Raw genomic sequence first — 18,927 nt, 5'->3', positions numbered from 1 at the left:
TGATAATGGTAGGGGCTGGAGGGGATGAGTTTGTAAATTCTGGTATACCCAATCTTTCAGCAATTAATTAGCAATAAAATATACCGCCGAAAGCTACTCTCTATCTACTTTCTTTCCAGAAATATGAATGTTGGCTCTTCTAGCTTAATATTAAGCTAGAATAGTCACCTGTTTCTCTGAAGGGGTTGAAGCTATAAATTTGTAATTTGCGTAATAAATAAGCAATTAATTAATAATAAAATAGGCCGCCAGAAGCGACGCTCTATCTGTTTTCGTTACTGAAACAGGAGAATTGAGTGTTGTAGTATTCAACCGCATTAGCCATTGTTGCTCGTTAGGGGATGAAGCAATAAAATCGTTTTTGGTGTAGACCTGCTGCAGCAGTTGCTTAGGAAAAAAATACCCACTTGGTCATAGGTTTTTAAACTAGTAATTTTGACTTTCTGTGAAATCCGGGGAATGAGAACAACGGTTGGGGTTGGAGGGGGTGTGTTTGCAAATTGTTGTATACCATATCTTTCAGAAATTAATTAGCAATAAAATATGCCGCTGAAAACGACCCTCTATCTGTCTTCGTTCCTGAAATAGGAGTGTTGGGTATTGTAGCATAAGGATCAAACCGCAGTAGCCATTGTTTCTCGTTAGGGGATGAAGCAAAAAATTGGTTTTTGGCGTAGACCTGCAGCTGTTAATTAGAAAAAAATTCCCACTTGGTTTTAAGTTTTTAAACTGATTATTTTCACTCTTTGTGAAATCCGTGGAACGATGATAACGGTAGGGGTTGAAGGGGGTGAGTTTGTAAATTCTGGTATACCCCATCTTTCAGCAATTATTAAAAATTAAATATGCCGCCAGAAACGACCCTCTATCTGCTTTCTTTCCTGAAATAGGAGTGTTGAGTATTGTTGCCTTAAGTATTAAACCGCAGTAGCAATTTTGGCTCGTTAGGGGAGGAAGCAGAAAATTCATTTTTGGCAGACCTGTAGCAATGAATAAGCAAAAAATACGTACTTGGTTTTAGCTTTTTAAACTGGTTATTTTCACTTTTTGTGGATTCCGGGGAATGATGATATCGGTAGGGGTTGAAGGGGGTGAGTTTGTAAATTCTTGTAAATTCAATCTTTCAGCAATTAATTAGCAATAAAATAGGCCACTGGAAGCAACTCTCTATCTACTTTCGTTCCGGATATATGAATGTTGGCCTTTCTAGCTTAATATTAAGCTGGAATGGCCACCTGTTTCTATGAAGGGGATGAAGCAATAAATTTTTGTTTTGCGTAATAAATTAGCAATTAATTAGCAATAAAATAGGCCACCGGAAGCAACTCTCTATCTACTTTCGTTCCGGATATATGAATGTTGGCCTTTCTAGCTTAATATTAAGCTGGAATGGCCACCTGTTTCTCTGAAGGGGATGAAGCAATAAATTTTTAATTTGCGTAATAAATTAGCAATAAAATAGCAAAAAAATATGGGGTGTGTTTCATGGCTCCCTTATGAAATGGTCTTTCTAGCTTAATAGACATCAAAAATAAGCCGTTTTTCGACATAATTGAAAAGACGAGGTTTGACAGTTGAAATGTGTAGTATGAGATATTACAAAAGAGCTACCATCTTGGGATTCATCAATTTTTTAGTGGAACAATTTTTAAATAAACAATCAAAACGTCAAACTTAGTTTTGTGCTCATAACTTAAAAACTTGTTTATTTAGAGATTTGACGTTCACAGGTAACTTTATTAGAATAAAAAGATACATCGAATGAAAAACGCTAAATGAAAATCAGTTAATAAACAAAAAAGTTATTGCAAAACAGACGACAAAATCATTGTTTTTTAATATTGTTAATAACAATTTTATTGTTTATTAGAATATGTTTAAATATACCTAAACTTGAGGGCATTACGGTGTTTGAATGGTGTGCAAAAAATGGTCCAGATCTGTTTAATAGTTTTCGCAAAATTGAATTTGCTTTTAAATTTTTTTGAAAAACGAGCTAATTTCTGAGGCTGGTCCAGTTAATATAGCTGAATGTATCTCAATAATACGGAGCTCATTTCCTTCGTAAAGATGTATACTAACAGCCTATGAAAAAAAAAGTAAAAAAAAATTACATATACGTACACAAAATTATTTGTTAATAAATAGCAGTTTTTAAGCTTATAAACAATTACAATAATTTCGTAGAAATTAGATCAAATTAAATAGCAATAAAAAATACGGAAATCTGGTTAAAATACACAACTTCTAAAAAAAAATTTTTGGTCGTACGACCCTTGGGGTCTGAGATAGCTGTTCAAAAATCAAATTTTATGCCAAAATGCGATAAATCAATTTGATGATTTTTCAATTTTAACTCACTGTATTTTTGGTCGCTGTAAATATTTCCTTTTGAAAATTTTACTGTGCTATCTTTGAAGCATTTAGATAACAATGAGATTTGTCCAAAATGATTAAACACATTAAAAGAGAAGTTGTTAATTTTTAAACATTTTGTCGTCAGATTTCGTTAGTTTCATGCTCACTTAAAAAAGTTGAGTGACAAACTTTTAAGTTTATAATATTAACTAACACAGAAATAAAATATAATTCATGAAGAAGTTTTCCAAAAAAATTTAATTTAAAATATTTAATAGGAAAAATGTTATGTGACTTTATAGACGAGCGGCACACTGGCACACCCCAAAAAAAGCTTATTTCTCGAGATACTGATACTAATTTTGGTAATACTTTATATTTTTGATGGTGCTGAAAACGAAAATTAGGGTTGTTTTGAAAAAATGCCCTTTTTTTGAAAAAATCACTGTTACGTTAATTAACAACACTAAGATCTGAAACTAACCAATATTTTATAAGAAAAGTCAAAGTTTTTAACAAAGTTTTTAGCAAGAAAAAATGTTAAAAATTGTTAAAACGGTAGTGTTATAAACAAAAAGTATTTTGCGTTGCGACTAAAGTAAAAAAAATAATGGGCGTAGCCGAATGAGAATAAATTCGCGGACTAACATTCGCTAGCGCTAGACCGTTGCAGCGCATTTTTAACATTGACAGTATACCGGATTTGAAGCTTAATATTATATTTATATATTTTGGTAGAAACTTGCATTTTATGAATATTATTATCTTGCACATTTATTTAGTAAAATTATATTTTAAATAAATAAATTTAACAAATGACAATAAAAAGGCCACTTAAAAAAGGTTTATACATCCCATTAGCTGCTTTGTTTTGGATAATTTTGCAATGAAAATAAGATAAACATTATTATTTTAATTTTTAATGATAAAAAAAATAGTAAACTTGGTACAGTAGAACCCGATTGGTAGGTATAGGCCATTTTTTATTCTCTATTTTGAATCCGTGTGTAGTCCAGGCTGTATCGTCGACCCCGTTAGGTACATTATTCCGATTCTTATTTTTTGCACAAACTTACTCAAAAAAAAGTTCCTTATAACAAATCCAAAGGGTACCAAGAGCTACCGCGGCCGGAAAATTGTTTAAACAATTTTTTCATTAGTTTTCTGTTAACTTATAAAAGTTGGGTGACAAACTGTTTAGTTTATAATTTTAATCAACGCAGCATTAAAACATAGATCCTGAAGAAGTTTTCTGGAAAATTTCAAGTCAAAATATGCAACAGAAAAAAAGTTACGCGACCTTATAGACGAGTGGTACTCCCCAAAAAAAACGCTCATTTCTCGAGATATCAACCACACTGTGGTGAATGGCTAATTTTGGTCCTACTTTATGTTTTCATGGTGCTGAAAACGAAAATGAGTTTTATTTTGAATTTTAGATGGGGAAACATTGTCAAAATTGAAATTTTACCCTAAAAATAAAAAAAAATAAAATCACGTTTTTCTTAAAATTAAAAGTTACACCACCTTTTTTCTATGAAACATTTTGTTCTCTGTACTCTAGATTTTAACATAAAATTAATTGAACAGCTAAATTTCAAATTTTGTCACTCAACTTTTGCGATTAAGCTTTGCAATTCAAGAATCTGCACCTTTTACTTCAAACAATTTATAACTTTCTTTGTAGCAAGACAGAGATATTGAAGCAGGTCCCATTGTCTTCAAAATGGTGAGAAATATATACTATAAAAATTTCAGAAAAAAATATTACAATGGAACTGAGTTGTAGCAAGTTAAACGCAAAAAACGTGATTTTTATTTTTAGGGTAAAGTTGCGATTTTGATAATGTTCCCCCACGTAAAATTCAAAACAACCCTAATTTTCGTTTTCAGCACCATCAAAAATATAAAGTACCTATTACCAAAATTAGTATCAGTATCTCGAGAAATAAGCTTTTTTTGGGGTGTGCCAGTGTGCCGCTCGTCTATAAAGTCACATAACATTTTTCCTATTGCATATTTTAAATTAAATTTTTTGGAAAACTTCTTCATGAATTATATTTTATTTCTGTGTTAGTTAAAGTTATAAACTAAAAAGTTTGTCACTCAACTTTTTTAAGTAAGCATGAAACTAACGAAATCTGACGACAAAATGTTTAAAAATTAACAACTTCTCTTTTAATGTATTTAATCATTTTGGACAAATCTCATTGTTATCTAAATGGTTCAAAGATAACACAGTAAAATTTTCAAAAGAAAGTATTTACAGCGACCAAAAATACAGTGAGTTAAAATTGAAAAATCATCAAAATTGATTTATCGCATTTTGTCATAAAATTTGATTTTTGAACATGTTCCACTAATTCTAGAAAAAAATAACCTCCATATTCGGATTCGGAGACCTCGAAAACATAAGGAATGACGAAAATTTGTTATTCACTTTAAAGTTAATTTTTGTGGTCGGTATAACGTAATTTTAGGAGTTGCTGCCGGTCGCCAACCGCGCCCACTATTCAGTCAGTCGACTACGCCCGCTATTTTTTACTTTAGTCGGAACGCAAAATACTTTTTGTTTATAACACTACTGTTTAAACAATTTTTATCATTTTTTCTTGCTAAAAACTTTGTTAAAAACTTTGACTTTTCTTATAAAATATTGGTTAATTTCAGATCTTAGTGTTGTTAATTCACGTAACAGTAATTTAAAAAAAAAGGGGCCATCTCAGACCCCAAGGGTCGTACGACCTAAAATTTTCTGTTACAAGTTGTGTATTTTAACCAGCTTTCCGTATTTTTTATTGCCATTTAATTTGATCTAATTTCTACGAAATTATTGTAATTGTTTATAAGCTTAAAAACTGCTATTTTTTAACAAATAATTTTGTGTACGTATATGTCTTTTTTAATATCTCATACTACACATTTCAACTGTCAAACCTCGTCTTTTCCGTTATGTCTAGAAAAAACCTAACTTGATTGGCCTAATTATGTTGCTTCGAAAATTGCAAAATAAGACTAAAATTTCGAAAATAAAAAATTTGCTATACCTTTTGCGAAAATGAATTTAAGACTTTCATATTGCATGAAAAATTGAGTCAAACAGTCCATAAAATGCACAAAAAATTTGAAGACGATTCTTCAATTAGTTTAAATTTTATTCAATTTGTTTATCCCAAAGAGCTTTTTTCGCAATGTTATTGTTCAGAAAATAATAGCAATATAGCAATTATGTGGAAACCACATTAAAGAAGAATAGCCATGTTTTCAAAGCATTTTAAAAAATTATTAAAAGTTATTTTTATCACTCCGAAAACATTTTACTAAAATAGAGTCATTTTGGCTCATAAACAATTTGAATAACTTTGTTAATATTGACTGTACGCTAAATAAAAACTACAATGTGATTTGAAAAACAGGTATTTTTACACGAATTTAAAAAAAAAACTTTTTCCTAGGTTAATTACGGTCAAAGTTGGCCACTTTTTTTTATTTAATTGACGGCTACTTTGTTTATAACAATTAAAAAACCTAACTATAGTATTTTTACCACAAAAGTGATATTACGTAGGTCAAAATTTTTGACGTAAGAGAACTGTCAAAACATTAGAATGTGACTGTTCATTATTGCCATGTTTATTCGCTTTAGTAGTAAAAATACTATAGAGCCATCTTGAAGTTGAAAGCATATAGTTTATGTGTAAAAGTTTGAGTAACCTTTGAACCTCAACAGAGTGGTTAATAAAGCTTTAAAAATGACTTCCTAACGAAATCGATTCGTGGTCGGTGGAGGGGAATTATTAAAATCCGTATTAAAAACTGATTCTGCAAACATATGCTGCGATTAATATCGCTGGAACTTGTTGATGGATTTTGATTATAATTTTTTAAATTTGTATGTACTCGTAGTCTTATAAAGGATTTTATGTACACACATCCCCACCTAACAAAACAAAATGTAAGAGGGAACCCCCCTTACCACTCAGCTCAGGGATATGAAAAATAGATTACGACCGATTCTAAGACCTACTGGCTATTAACAAATAGACGTTGGTGATAGAAAAGTGAAAATTAAGGGTTGTATGTATTTTTTCATTCTACATCATACAAAATTAAGGTAAGTACTTTTGTCCAATAAAATAAAAAAAAAATATCAGGGGGTCAACACCCCTTATAACTTAAGGGTATGAAAAATGGATTATATCCTATTCTCAGTCCTATAGGATATACGTGTAAAATTTCATAAAAATCGGCCAAGCCGTTTCGGAGTAGTATGGTAACTAACACTGTTACAAAAGAATGTTATGTATATAGAAGTTACTGTGATAGTAATAAAATAAAATAATAAAAGTAGCTAACTTTGACCCTAATTAACCTATGACAAACAGTTTTTTTTGAAAATTCGTGTAAAAATACCAGCTTTTGAAATCCCAAAGTAGATTTACTCTATAGTCAATATTAACAAAGTTATTCAAATTGTTTTTAAGCCAAAAATGACCCTATTTTAGTAAAATGTTTTCAGAGTGAAGTGATAAAAATTACTTCTTAATGATTTGTTTAAAAACGTTGAAAATGTGACTATTCTTCTTTTATGTGTTTTCCACAGAATTGTTATATCAGTATTATTTTCTGAACAATACCTTTGCGATAAACAAATTGAATAAAATTTAAACTAATTGACGAATCGTCTTAAAATTTTTTGTGGATTTTATGGAATGTTTGACTCAACTTTTCATGCAATATGAAAGTCTTAAGGCTATTTTCGCAAAAGTTATAGCAAATCTTTTATTTTCGAAATTTTCGTCTTATTTTGCAATTCCAGAAGCAAAAAATGATCGGACCTAAATTCAAAAAGTGCCATTTTAAACCTTGGTTCAGCTACTAAAATAAAAATATTATATAGTAATATATTAACATGATATTGTAATTTTTGAAATTAAATAAAACAATAAACTAATTAATTATGATGCAATTAGCAAATTCAAACAAAAATATTATTTAATAAATTTTATTTCAGACGCCAGACATATTTGTCTAATTTCTTTTCTATTTGGCTTGTCATTTTTTTATTTTCTTCTTGTTGTACTTTCATCATTGTTCTGGTTTCTTCCTGCTGTGTTCTATTTTCTTCTTGTTGTGTTTTTATCACCATCATTAATTTTTCTAACATTCTTGTTTCTTGTTTTTCCTCAGTTACAGTGTTATTTTGTTCATTATCAGATTCCACTTCTGAATTTATTTCTTCCTCATTGTTATCCTCTTTCCTTTCCTGCTTTTTACTTTGTTTTCTTGTGACCGACATTTTTCGTTTAGCCAAATTTTCTAGTATCCAAAAAAAATTGTTTGAAAAAAAACCAAAGCAAACCTTTCCCTTTGATTACAGTTTTCCCGAATTTTATCAAATATTTGTAAATATACTAAATGCCTTTAAATAAATCTGTATAATATTTGTAAATTCACGTGTATCAATTGTTTTGAATTTTATAGAAAAAGAGGAATATCAAATCATATAACATAATATGCTTCTATTCCTGTTTCATCCTATACACTATCCACTAGGTATTTCTTTACAGCCCTCTACGTTGGGGGACAGTTAATATGATATTGTAATTTTTGAAATTAAATGAAACAATAAACAAATTAATTATGATGCAATTAGCAAATTCAAACAAAAAGATTATTTAATAAATTTTATTTCAGACGCCAGATTAATAAATATATGCTTTTCTTATCTCAGGGTTCTTAATTGAGCTCACAAAATACCTTTCCTGTCAATAGTGTTTAAGGAAAAAGAGGAGTCGAAGTAAAATAAAAAGAAATCAATTTGTGAAATAAAATAAAATATAATGATCAAATACCTTGTAGATTTTCATACATGGAATTACCTTATAAATAAAAACGTTTCCCTAAAGCAACCTGTTGCATATTATACAATTAACAAATTTTCAAAATAAATTTAGTTCTTCAATGTCTATTTTCCAAAATGTTTCCCTGTACCTTTTAAAATAATGTGTTTTAATTATTTCCTTATCAAACAAACTCCTTCACTGGTTCTGCTGTAAAAACAAAACTGCAGACAGTTCCCTATCAAAACAAACTCGTTCTCTGGTACTGCTCATAAAACCAAACTCTAGACAAAACTCCTAATCAAAGTTTACTGCTCCTGTTGGGCCAAAATGCTCCTCATCTCTGCTTCGCTCCAAGAATAGTAAATGATTTCTACTTACAAATACTGCCAAACTTTTTTTACACTGCAACTCATAGCTTTCAACACTTTTTAATTTCACTACTCATTACCACAATACAAATTTCTTTCACCGTTTAAAATAATTAGACTATCGGCACCTTCTCTTCGATTCGGTGTTACCTTTCCTAAAGTCCCACAGCAGATGATCTCCCCGTCGCTTCAAACATAATTTTTCGCAATTAAATCATTCTTTCTTTCACATTCAAAACCAATTCCAAAACTTTACAAAATTCTCAAAATTCAACTAGGTAACTTTCTACTTTTCATACTTATGTACCAATCCTGCAACAAACAAAAGGCCTTAAACTTTCTCCTAATACCACTTAATGACTTGTTTCGTTGAGGTAAATTAATCCTTGAAAATGGTAGGTTGATAATGCAACATATTATTTGCTTAAACTATTCTTACATCTATTGGTTTACATAATTAGGAAAACCCCTTTCAAAAAATACATTTAAAGTCTCTTTTACACTGCACCGAAATATAATTTCTAAAGTCTCTTTTACATTGCACCAACACAATAAATTTAAACTGTAAGTCTAGTTATAATCTAACAATAAAATAATTTTACAAGTTTCTCTTCTTCTTCCTTTTCTCTATTCTTTTTTTTATATACTATTTCAAATCATAATAATATAATATAATAGTAATATTATAAGTATTATTAATATAATATAATAGTAATATTATATAGTAATATAGTATTACTATAGTAATATATTTAATTACCCTATTTTTACCTGTAGCGATTTAAACTAAAAAACTGCCATTTTTGACCCTTATTTGTTCGTAACTAAATTTCTCATTTGAAATGTGACGGGCATTTTTGTATTTATAATGTATTAGGTATATACTACCCACAAAACCCGTTTGCAACCTGGCTGTTCAACTGTCCCGACAAAAACCTTATTTCTCTGGACTAAGTGTGTTACCATCGATTGTTCGATGGGTTTTCATCTCCGCTGTTTGGAGCAATCTTTTTGTCCTCTCTGTGTCGGGTCGTGTTTCTGCCGCGTATGTCATTATTTGTCTGATGACTGTCTTGTAAAACATTTTGTATAGGAGATGTTTTTGTTTATTTTGTGTGTTTCTTATTGGTGTTTTTATGATACATGATTTGAATCACGTCTTTCAGTTGGACTCTGTCAAACGCTTGGTGAGATCCACAAAGCATAGTAAAAGGGTTTTTTGAAATCTATGGACTTCCTTACCAGTTGGATCCTGAATTGTTCCTGAATCCTTGTTCCTCTTATGTACCGAGGGTGTTAATTAAAAATTTTGATGCAGACTAGAGCAGCGTTCTTCTTCTTCTTCTTCTTATTCTTCTTGTACCTTGTAACGGTCCACCCGTTATAATATCATTTTTAGCTCTTTAATTATTTTTATAATTATTTTCTCTTGACCTCCCAATTAATTTCTTTAATTTTCTCGTAAAGGACTCCTTACGTGACGTCACACTTAGGCGTACGGAACATAATTGTTGAACCGTTCTTTGACGTTTAATTCGTGTTCCGTGAGAGTATGACGTTTTCCTCGCTGAATGAGAGAGGAATGTTCTTTACTTGACTGTTGGCTGTGGTGTCGAATAGGTTAGAAAAAATGGCGGGTTGATTTCCAGCTAAATTTTTATTCAACTAAGTTCAATTTTAAAGTGAAAAGTTTAATAGTTACCACCAATGGTTGTCTGGAGTAGGGAGACATGTGTGTGTGACACAACTCCTCTTGGAGCCTGAATAGGAATCACCGGTAAAAAATTCTTTTTTTATAATAAGTTTTCAGTTTGCCTTGGGATTTTTTTTGTTATAGAATATTTGAAATATTAGTTTCATTGTTAAAATTCCTTAGTGAACCCATTAAGTGAAGTACAGTGGAACTCCGATAAGTCAGCCACCGATAACCCGGAAGTCCGGCTAACCCGGACCGATTTTCATCAGATAAAAATTTTGATTTTCAATATTTTGTATTTTGACAACGACCAGATTTGGGCGTCGCGAAACGTTAATAAAATTATTTTTCAATTTAATTGTGGCTTATTTCCCATCAAAATAGTTAATTATCAGGTAAACCTTTCAACAATAAAAATGTATGTAATATAATGTTTGGGATATAATCTGTATGTGTGTAATTTGAACTATACGATAGTAAAAATGACTCATAGCACATGCCACAGAAACAACAGGCACCTGTCTGTAGTACCTATTCCTTTTTATTTCAAACTGTCTTAGCATTGTTTAGGAAAGACTATTTAAAAAATTCTTTTATAAACAATGGTCTTTAGTTTTCACTGTTCTTAAATAACATTACATCGTTGTGACTGTATTGTGTGTCTTGTATTGTTCGCTTCCGTTTGCTTACCTTTGTGTTTGGTGTTTTTTTTTAGTAATTTTGATGTGTAGGTACTGTGCGTATTTATAAATATATTTCATGTTATTTCAATTCTAACGGAGTTTATCTGTAAGTATACAGTATTTTATTAATTTTTACCATATTCTCCGGCTATCTCGGATTTTCGATAACCCAGATCGGCCGCGATCCCGATTAATCCGAGTTATCGAGGTTCCACTCTATATAGATTATTTTGATTTTATTTAATATTCATTGAGGGGAAATTATAAGTATAATAATATGTTTTTGGTTTTACATAACCAAATATTTCTGAAGTCTTCAAGTAATATTGAACATAATTATCATTAAACCAATTACAAAAAACTCGAAGATGTACCACAAGGTTATTTATTATTGTTAAAAAACATATAAAAAGACGCGTTTCGGCTTTACACACACCTGACCGGCTCACATGATGGTTCCTCTACATGCGGAAGTTCTTGAGGATTTTACAATACAATAATAACAAAATGCTATTAATAGCTAATTATTAATGAAGAAATGTGTAAATATCTGTACTATGTAATGTAAACTAGCCGATTCTTCCTCCTTCCTGTTTTTCTGGTCAGTCCGTTGTTTTCAGTCCTGTATTTAAGCTGATGATGGCTTGTGTAAAGCCGAAACGCGTCCTTTTATATGTTTTTTAACAATAATAAATAACCTTGTGGTACATCTTCCAGTTTTTTGTAATTGGTTTACCTCGAGACCACATTTGAGTAAGCATGGATACTTCTCTTCATATAATTATCATTATTCGCTGTAGGTTTTAAATTTATTGAGCATCCAATATATCTATAAATTGTCAAATAACTATCTTTGCCTGATTCCATACCATTTCATGATAGTCTGGGCTGATTATCGGAGAATAGGCCATTTTTGGGAAAAGTTATTTACCAGCTATTTTATTGCTGGGATCGAATCTTATTATTGTATGTATTAATAATATAGGTATACAAAGTCCGCAGATAGTGTGCTACTTTTTTTATAAACAAAATGGCGCCCGAAAATCGTGTTTTTTTTAATTTTTGCTCTATAACTCCAAAGATTTTAACTTTACACCAAAAACACTCAAATAAAAATTCACCACAATTAAATTCTGCATAGAGATGTGTTTTTCCCGATTCACTTCGACGAAAACTTTCCCCGGGAAAAGCGGGTTTTACCAACAAAATCTTTAATATTCAACTAAACTTTTAGATAAGTAATTGTTAATAAATAATTAAATAACTTGGTAATATAAAAGTTATTTTCGTATAGATTATAGCTACAGAAGCCGATGGAAATTTAATGAACAGTTTAGCAACAATTGAATTGATAATTAAAAATTTACGGTCGCTATAATAACGACAATAATTATGATGCATAAGAATAACTATGAGTTTTTCATAAAAAGCACTATACCTATCTAATGTACTTTACAGAATTGAAATTGGACTATTTAAGCGGCCTCAGGAATATTTTAAAGTTATAAAGAATTTTTTGGCTTATAAACAAATAGAATATCTCGGGAAATATTAAACTAAATTAAATTATAAGAACGGTATTCGAAAAACAACGGCAGGACGCTTCTTTTAAAAGAAAAAACGTTTAATTATTCTGAGTAGTTCCTGAGATACCATCGGTCAAATTTTACCGGAATTTGCGGCAAAGATATAAACAATAGGATCATAATTTTCAAACCATCACCTTTTTGTTTTTGTCCTCTTTCTCCACACCAATTTTCATGTCCTTAAAATACTCATAACATATATTATTATAATAAAAACTATCGATAATACGTGTGAAAATTGCCAAAAATAGCAAAATTCCAATCAAAAATTAGGTTGGAGAAAATGTAACCCTCAAAGTTCAAAATCGGTATACGTTAAAAAAATGTATTTTCTCGGTTTCCCATGGAGCAATTTCCTTCATTATTTTTTTGTTCCCAAGTAACTCGAGTAGAGCCATCGAAATAACGCATTATTAAATGTCAAGCTTGCTTTTGTTTTGTTATAAAAAATTAATTTATTTATTAAAACACAAAATTTTAATTTGTTTAAATAAAAATTGTTTAAATAATTATACAGCTTTCAAATGAGAATATTTATGTTTTTAACTTTAAAAGGTACACTTGTAGTAAGTTTGTCTAAAAAAAGCCTACAACTGGAAAAAATATGTAGTTTTCCGTTCTTTTAAATAGATTAATCTATTATAACAAAACAAAAGCAAGTTTGACATTTAATAATGAGTTAGTTCGATGGCTCTACTCGAGTTATTAGGGAACAAAAAAAGAATGAAGGAAATTGCTTCATGAGAAGCCGAGAACATGCATTTTTTTAACGTATACCGATTTTGATCTTTGAGGGTTACATTTTCTCCAACCTAATTTTTGATTGGAATTTTGCTATTTTTGGCAATTTTCACACGTATTATCGATAGTTTTTATTATAATAATATATGTTATGAGTATTTTAAAGATATGAAAATTGGTGTGGAGAAAGAGGACAAAAATAAAAAGGTGATGCTTTGAAAATTATGATCCTATTTTTTATATCTTTGCCGTAAATTCCGGTCAAATTTGACCAGTTGTATCTCAGGAACCACTCCTCATAATTAAACGTTTTTTCTTTTAAAGGAAGTGTTCTGCCGCTGTTTTTCAAATACCGTTTTCACAATTTAATTTAGTTTAATATTTCCCGAGATATTCTATTTGTTTATAAGCCAAAAAATTCTTTATAATTTTAAAATATTCCTGAGGCCGCCTAAATAGTCCAATTTTAATTCTGTAAAATACATTAGATAGGTAAAGTGTCTTTTTATGAAAAAATCATAGTTATTTTTATGCATTATAATTATTGCCGTTATTATAGCGACCGTAAATTTTTAATTAACAATTCAATTGTTGCTAAACTGTTCATTCAATTTCCATCGGCTTCTGGAGTTATAATTTATACAAAAATGGCTTTTATATTACCAAGTTATTTAATTATTGATTAACAATTACTTATCTAAAAGTTTAGTTGAAAATTAAAGATTTTGTTGGAAAAACCCGGTTTTTTCGGGAAAAGTTTTCGTCGAAGTAAATCTGGAAAAACACGTCTCTATGCATAATTTAATTTCGGTGAATTTTTGTTTGAGTGTTTTTGGTGTAAAGTTAAAATCTTTGGAGTTATAGAGGAAAAATTGAAAAAAACACGATTTTCGGGCGCCATTTTGTTTATAAAAAAAGTAGCACACTATCTGCGGACTTTGCATACCTATATTATTAATACATACAATAATAAGATTCGATTCCAGCAATAAAATTACTGGTAAATAACTTTTCCTTGAATTTTGCTAATTAGCCCAGAGTATGAAGGTATATAAAATGTATGTAGATGGCTATTATTATATTAATCTCATATTCTCTCAGATAAATCATATTTTATATTGCAATTTCAAATTCAATGTCATTATTTGTTCATGTCTTCACACCCAAAATAGTTCAAGGTTACCTGAGATTAGTTTTTGTTCCAATTAAATGGTCACTTTTTCAGTATCATTTCTTCTTTAAAAAAAAGTTTCCTCAATTATTTCTTCTCTTTACTTTTTACTCATGTTTATATGGGAAATAACTGGGAATGTTTTTTTAGCCGTTTGGGAGAAACCCTAATATGAAGTCGTAGCCCTTTGACTACCTAGGGAAACCATTACAGCCACAGTCAAGTCACTCTGGGAGTATGTCATTTGGGAAACACTTGGGGCGTTCCTGCTCCTGATTTTCGTTCTACACCTGGACATACAGGAGGTACCATTTCTTACCATCCAGGAGCTCATTTGGATGCAGTAGCGGACTTTTAAGGAGTCATTTGGATTTGTTTGGGAACATTTAAGTTTGAGTGGATTTGAGTAACTATAGTGTTTATATTTCAGACATTTATTTGATGCACTATGTTAATGAATTTTTTTTCCAGAGTTAGCTTATTTTTTATATGACATATTTGTATATTACTGTATTTGGTTCCCAAACTTTGCATCTACGGTAACTTCTTGTGCACTGGAATAAGCCTAGAGAAATTAGGTTTTATACTTTACTATTGGTTTGATATTTATTGTGTAATATTAATTGCTTGTTCCCAAATATTTTATTGTTATTCACTTTATTCCATTTGTTCGGTTAATTTAGGTCATCGTTTCGGTATTTATCTTAGCTTCATTTTTATAACCTTTATTAATTCATTTTGCTTAATTCATCATTGTGTTTTCTTTTCATCAGGCTTGTGCCTATTTACTTATATTACTTTTAATATTTGTCGGTTTTAATTTAGTTGTACGTAGCAAGAGTACTAAAACCATTTGGTAAAGAGCACTCATGTGAGTTGTACACTATATGTAAGAGGTACTTATAGAAGTTTGTAACCGGTAATATTATTGTTGTTAACTCAAATATAACTTGTGTATAACTTATGTCATTTTAGAGTCACATGATATGCACTTTGTGTAACTCAAAGATTGTCAAAAATCTAGGTAAATATTTTTAATAAATATTTATTTATTTTGTATATCATTTATTTTTATTATTTCTTTATGTTCATGTCACTGATTTAATATATTTAATATTTGACAGCAGTGTAAGGTACCTGGGAGAGTGATCTAAGATCATTTTCTTGGCGCCCATGATTTGTTAGTTTTATTTATTTTGTTCGTCTTTAGCAATTATTCATCTTCATTCATTTTAAGTACATTATTCTTATTTTATTATTTCACCTTTTAGTCATCATTACTATCTACTTAGAGCTACTGTTCTTCGACAGGCATGCAAAAGAGCCGTATCCATCCTTGAGTGTCAAGTTGTTCTCTTGCATCTCTTGCTAGCCACTCCATTCAGTTTGCCTCTGTCTTTCATACTTCTACCTTTATCCCTTTTTTAATCCCCTTTCTTCAGTACTACTGCAAAGTAGTATTTTTATTACTTCAGCCTCTCCAGCAAGAAGCTATTTTCTGTTTATTTTCATTTTACTTCCCCTTTCTTCCACTACACTATCTTATCATTATTTATATATATCTAGCTTACAGTTACTTTCTTTTTCCTTACTTCTGTTGGAGTGTATCTTTCTTTTTACTTTCACTCCAACAGAAGTTTTCTTTTATTTGTTTCACTTTAAGGATCTTTAAGAATATTGGCGATCATCATGTCCCATTTTACTCTGTCTGCAGCTGTTCTGAAGAGTTCTATTGTTGTGTTTCTACTCCACTGCTTTAAATTTTTGACCAGGACCTACGTCGTCTCCCAGGTCCTCTTTTTTTCCATTTTTTCTTGCATAACCAACCGCATCAACTCATATTTTTCATTTCTTAGTAAGTGACCAAAGTAGCTCATTTTTCTTTTCTTTATAGTGTTGAGTATTTTTTTCTTTCATCTTCCTTATGTTTCCATGTTTGTTACGTGTTGTGTCCATGAAATTTTCCACAATCTTCGATAATATCACATCCCAAAGCTGGCAATTCGTTTTTCGGTTACGTCCGTAATTATCCAGGCTTCAACTCCATATAATAGGACCGAGAATACATAGCATCTCAATACTCTAATTCTAATTTCTCTTCCCAGTTCTCCATTGCGTAATACTGATTTCATTTTATTGAAAGCGCTTCTGGCCATCTTAATGGTTGGAATGCATAAAACGCATATCTGCTAATGCTTCAAGTATGTAACGTTTTTGAAGATTTTACTATTACTACACTTACAAAGCATTTTTTTTCTTTCCTCCGTAGCATATTCTAGTATTTACCAAATACATACACTGAATCAAAAATGTACGTAAATATAATGAAAAAAACATTGATTCAAAAACGGGGAGCATTAATTTTCGTCCAAAGATCAGTATCATTGGTCCAATGTAAGTAGATATATTAACTAATGCTCAAAAACATTAATTTTTATGAATTAGTACGTTCATTCAATGTACTTTGTAGTTAAGAATCAATGTATCGGTACATTGAATCAATGTATCGGTACATTGAATCAATGGATCGGTACATTGAATCAATGTATCGGTACGTTAATTCTTAACTAGAAAGTACATTGAATAAACGTACTAATTCATAGAAGTTAATGTTTTTGAGCATTAGTTAATGTATCTACTTACATTGGATCAACGATACTGATCTTTGGACGAAAATAATGCTCCCCGTTTTTGAATCAATGTTTTTTTCATTATATCTACGTACTTTTTTGGTTCAGTGAATGTCATCTTCATGTATATTTGTATATAACATACAAATAGTTAATAAGTAAACAAAATAACGACTTAATTAATATCTACATAGATATTACAAATATAGGTTGAAGCAACGATTTTTTGCCGATTCTCAAACTAATGTTAAGTATCTATAAGTTTAAAAAAAAAACATATATTTTTAATTAGCACAAACAACTTTTTTAATGTAATTTGGAAAAATCTGAATAACTAAGGGCTGGTTGTTCGAACGCTAATCAACATTGATCACTATCAAATATTTAATTACTGTCACAACTGTCAATGTCAACTTTGGTTGGGTTGCTGAAAACATAGTTAATTATAATTATGAGATTAGTTAGTCAATTAACATAACAATTATTAACATAATAATTTCATAATTGTCATCATGATTTCGGCAACCCAACCAAAGTTGACATTGACAGTTGTGACAGTAATTAAGTATTTGATAGTGATCAATGTTGATTAGCGTTCGAACAACCGGCCCTATATACAGTGATGAGCGCGCTAATAACCGGCAAAATAGCTCAAAAGATGGAAAATGTATTAAGTTGTAAGATAAAAAGGAATGAAACTACTGGAGGTGGGATTTTACCGGTATTAACTTATAATTTACATTACCATTATGGATAGTTTCCACCTTTATACCTTTAAACGTCAGCTAGTTAACTTCGGTCATAATTCTACATAGTATGACGTTCTTTCAAACCTAGTTTCAATAGGTTATGTACGTCTTCTTCTTCTTTGGTTTATTGGCCTCTACCTGCATGAGTATTTGGCTAGTCCATCGTTTTGGCATAAAGAAAAAATCCCTTATTCACCTACAATTTAGAGTTGGTATCGGACAAATACAACAAAGGTAAAAACTTTTCTCGTTCAGGGATAACTGTCGACCATTACACAATCTGCCTCTACTTCTTCTTCTCGTTCTTTAGTTAATTGGCAATTTTGAATTATAATGGGACAAATACAACAAAGGCAAAAATCTTTCTAGCTCAGGGGCAACTGCCGATCATTACAAGATTCCGTAATGTGGCCTCGGTTTCCTTATCCTTTTTCATCTTTCTGATGACCTCAACATTTGTTATTCTATCTACCCAACTTATTTTTAATATTCTTCGCCAGGTCCACATCTCGAATGCTTTAAGTCGATCGCTTATGTCTTTCTTTAAGGTCCAGGCCTCCACCCATACAGCAACACTGAATTATCTAGTCGTACGTAATTTTTGACATATTGTTCAAATTATTTATTATTTTATCAATTTCATTTCCAATATTTTGCTTTCCTCATAACTACGTTTGACGTTAATACGACATTTTTTTTCGCATAAAGCAAAAATCAATTGAAGACAATAGGGCTTTTCATTCACAGTCATTTGTTTCTAGCTGTCATATGTCGTATAATCTCTGTATATTAATATTATACACAGATTATACAAAAGCTCGAAACAAATGACAATCGATGAAAAGCCCTATAAAGCAAATGTAAATAAAAACAGTTTAATTCATAGTAATTTTTTTATTCTAAAATTAACTTAATTTCTATTTACCATGATTTTAGACGTCTCGCATTCACTCCTGTCACTTCAGAATTGTCGAAGGTTGTTTCAAATCCCACATTTATGACTTTATTGCAATAATTAAATATTAAAATTTGAAATTATGCAGATATTGTTTGCTTTGAATTACTTAACATTTGTGTTAGTCTTTATTAGAAATGTTTA

The sequence above is a fragment of the Diabrotica virgifera genome, chromosome 1, assembly GCF_917563875.1.
Source record: "Diabrotica virgifera virgifera chromosome 1, PGI_DIABVI_V3a".
NCBI classification, from domain to species: Eukaryota; Metazoa; Arthropoda; class Insecta; order Coleoptera; family Chrysomelidae; genus Diabrotica; species Diabrotica virgifera.
The sequence above is the reverse complement of the archived record's forward strand: the minus strand, read 5'-3'. Positions refer to the sequence as shown.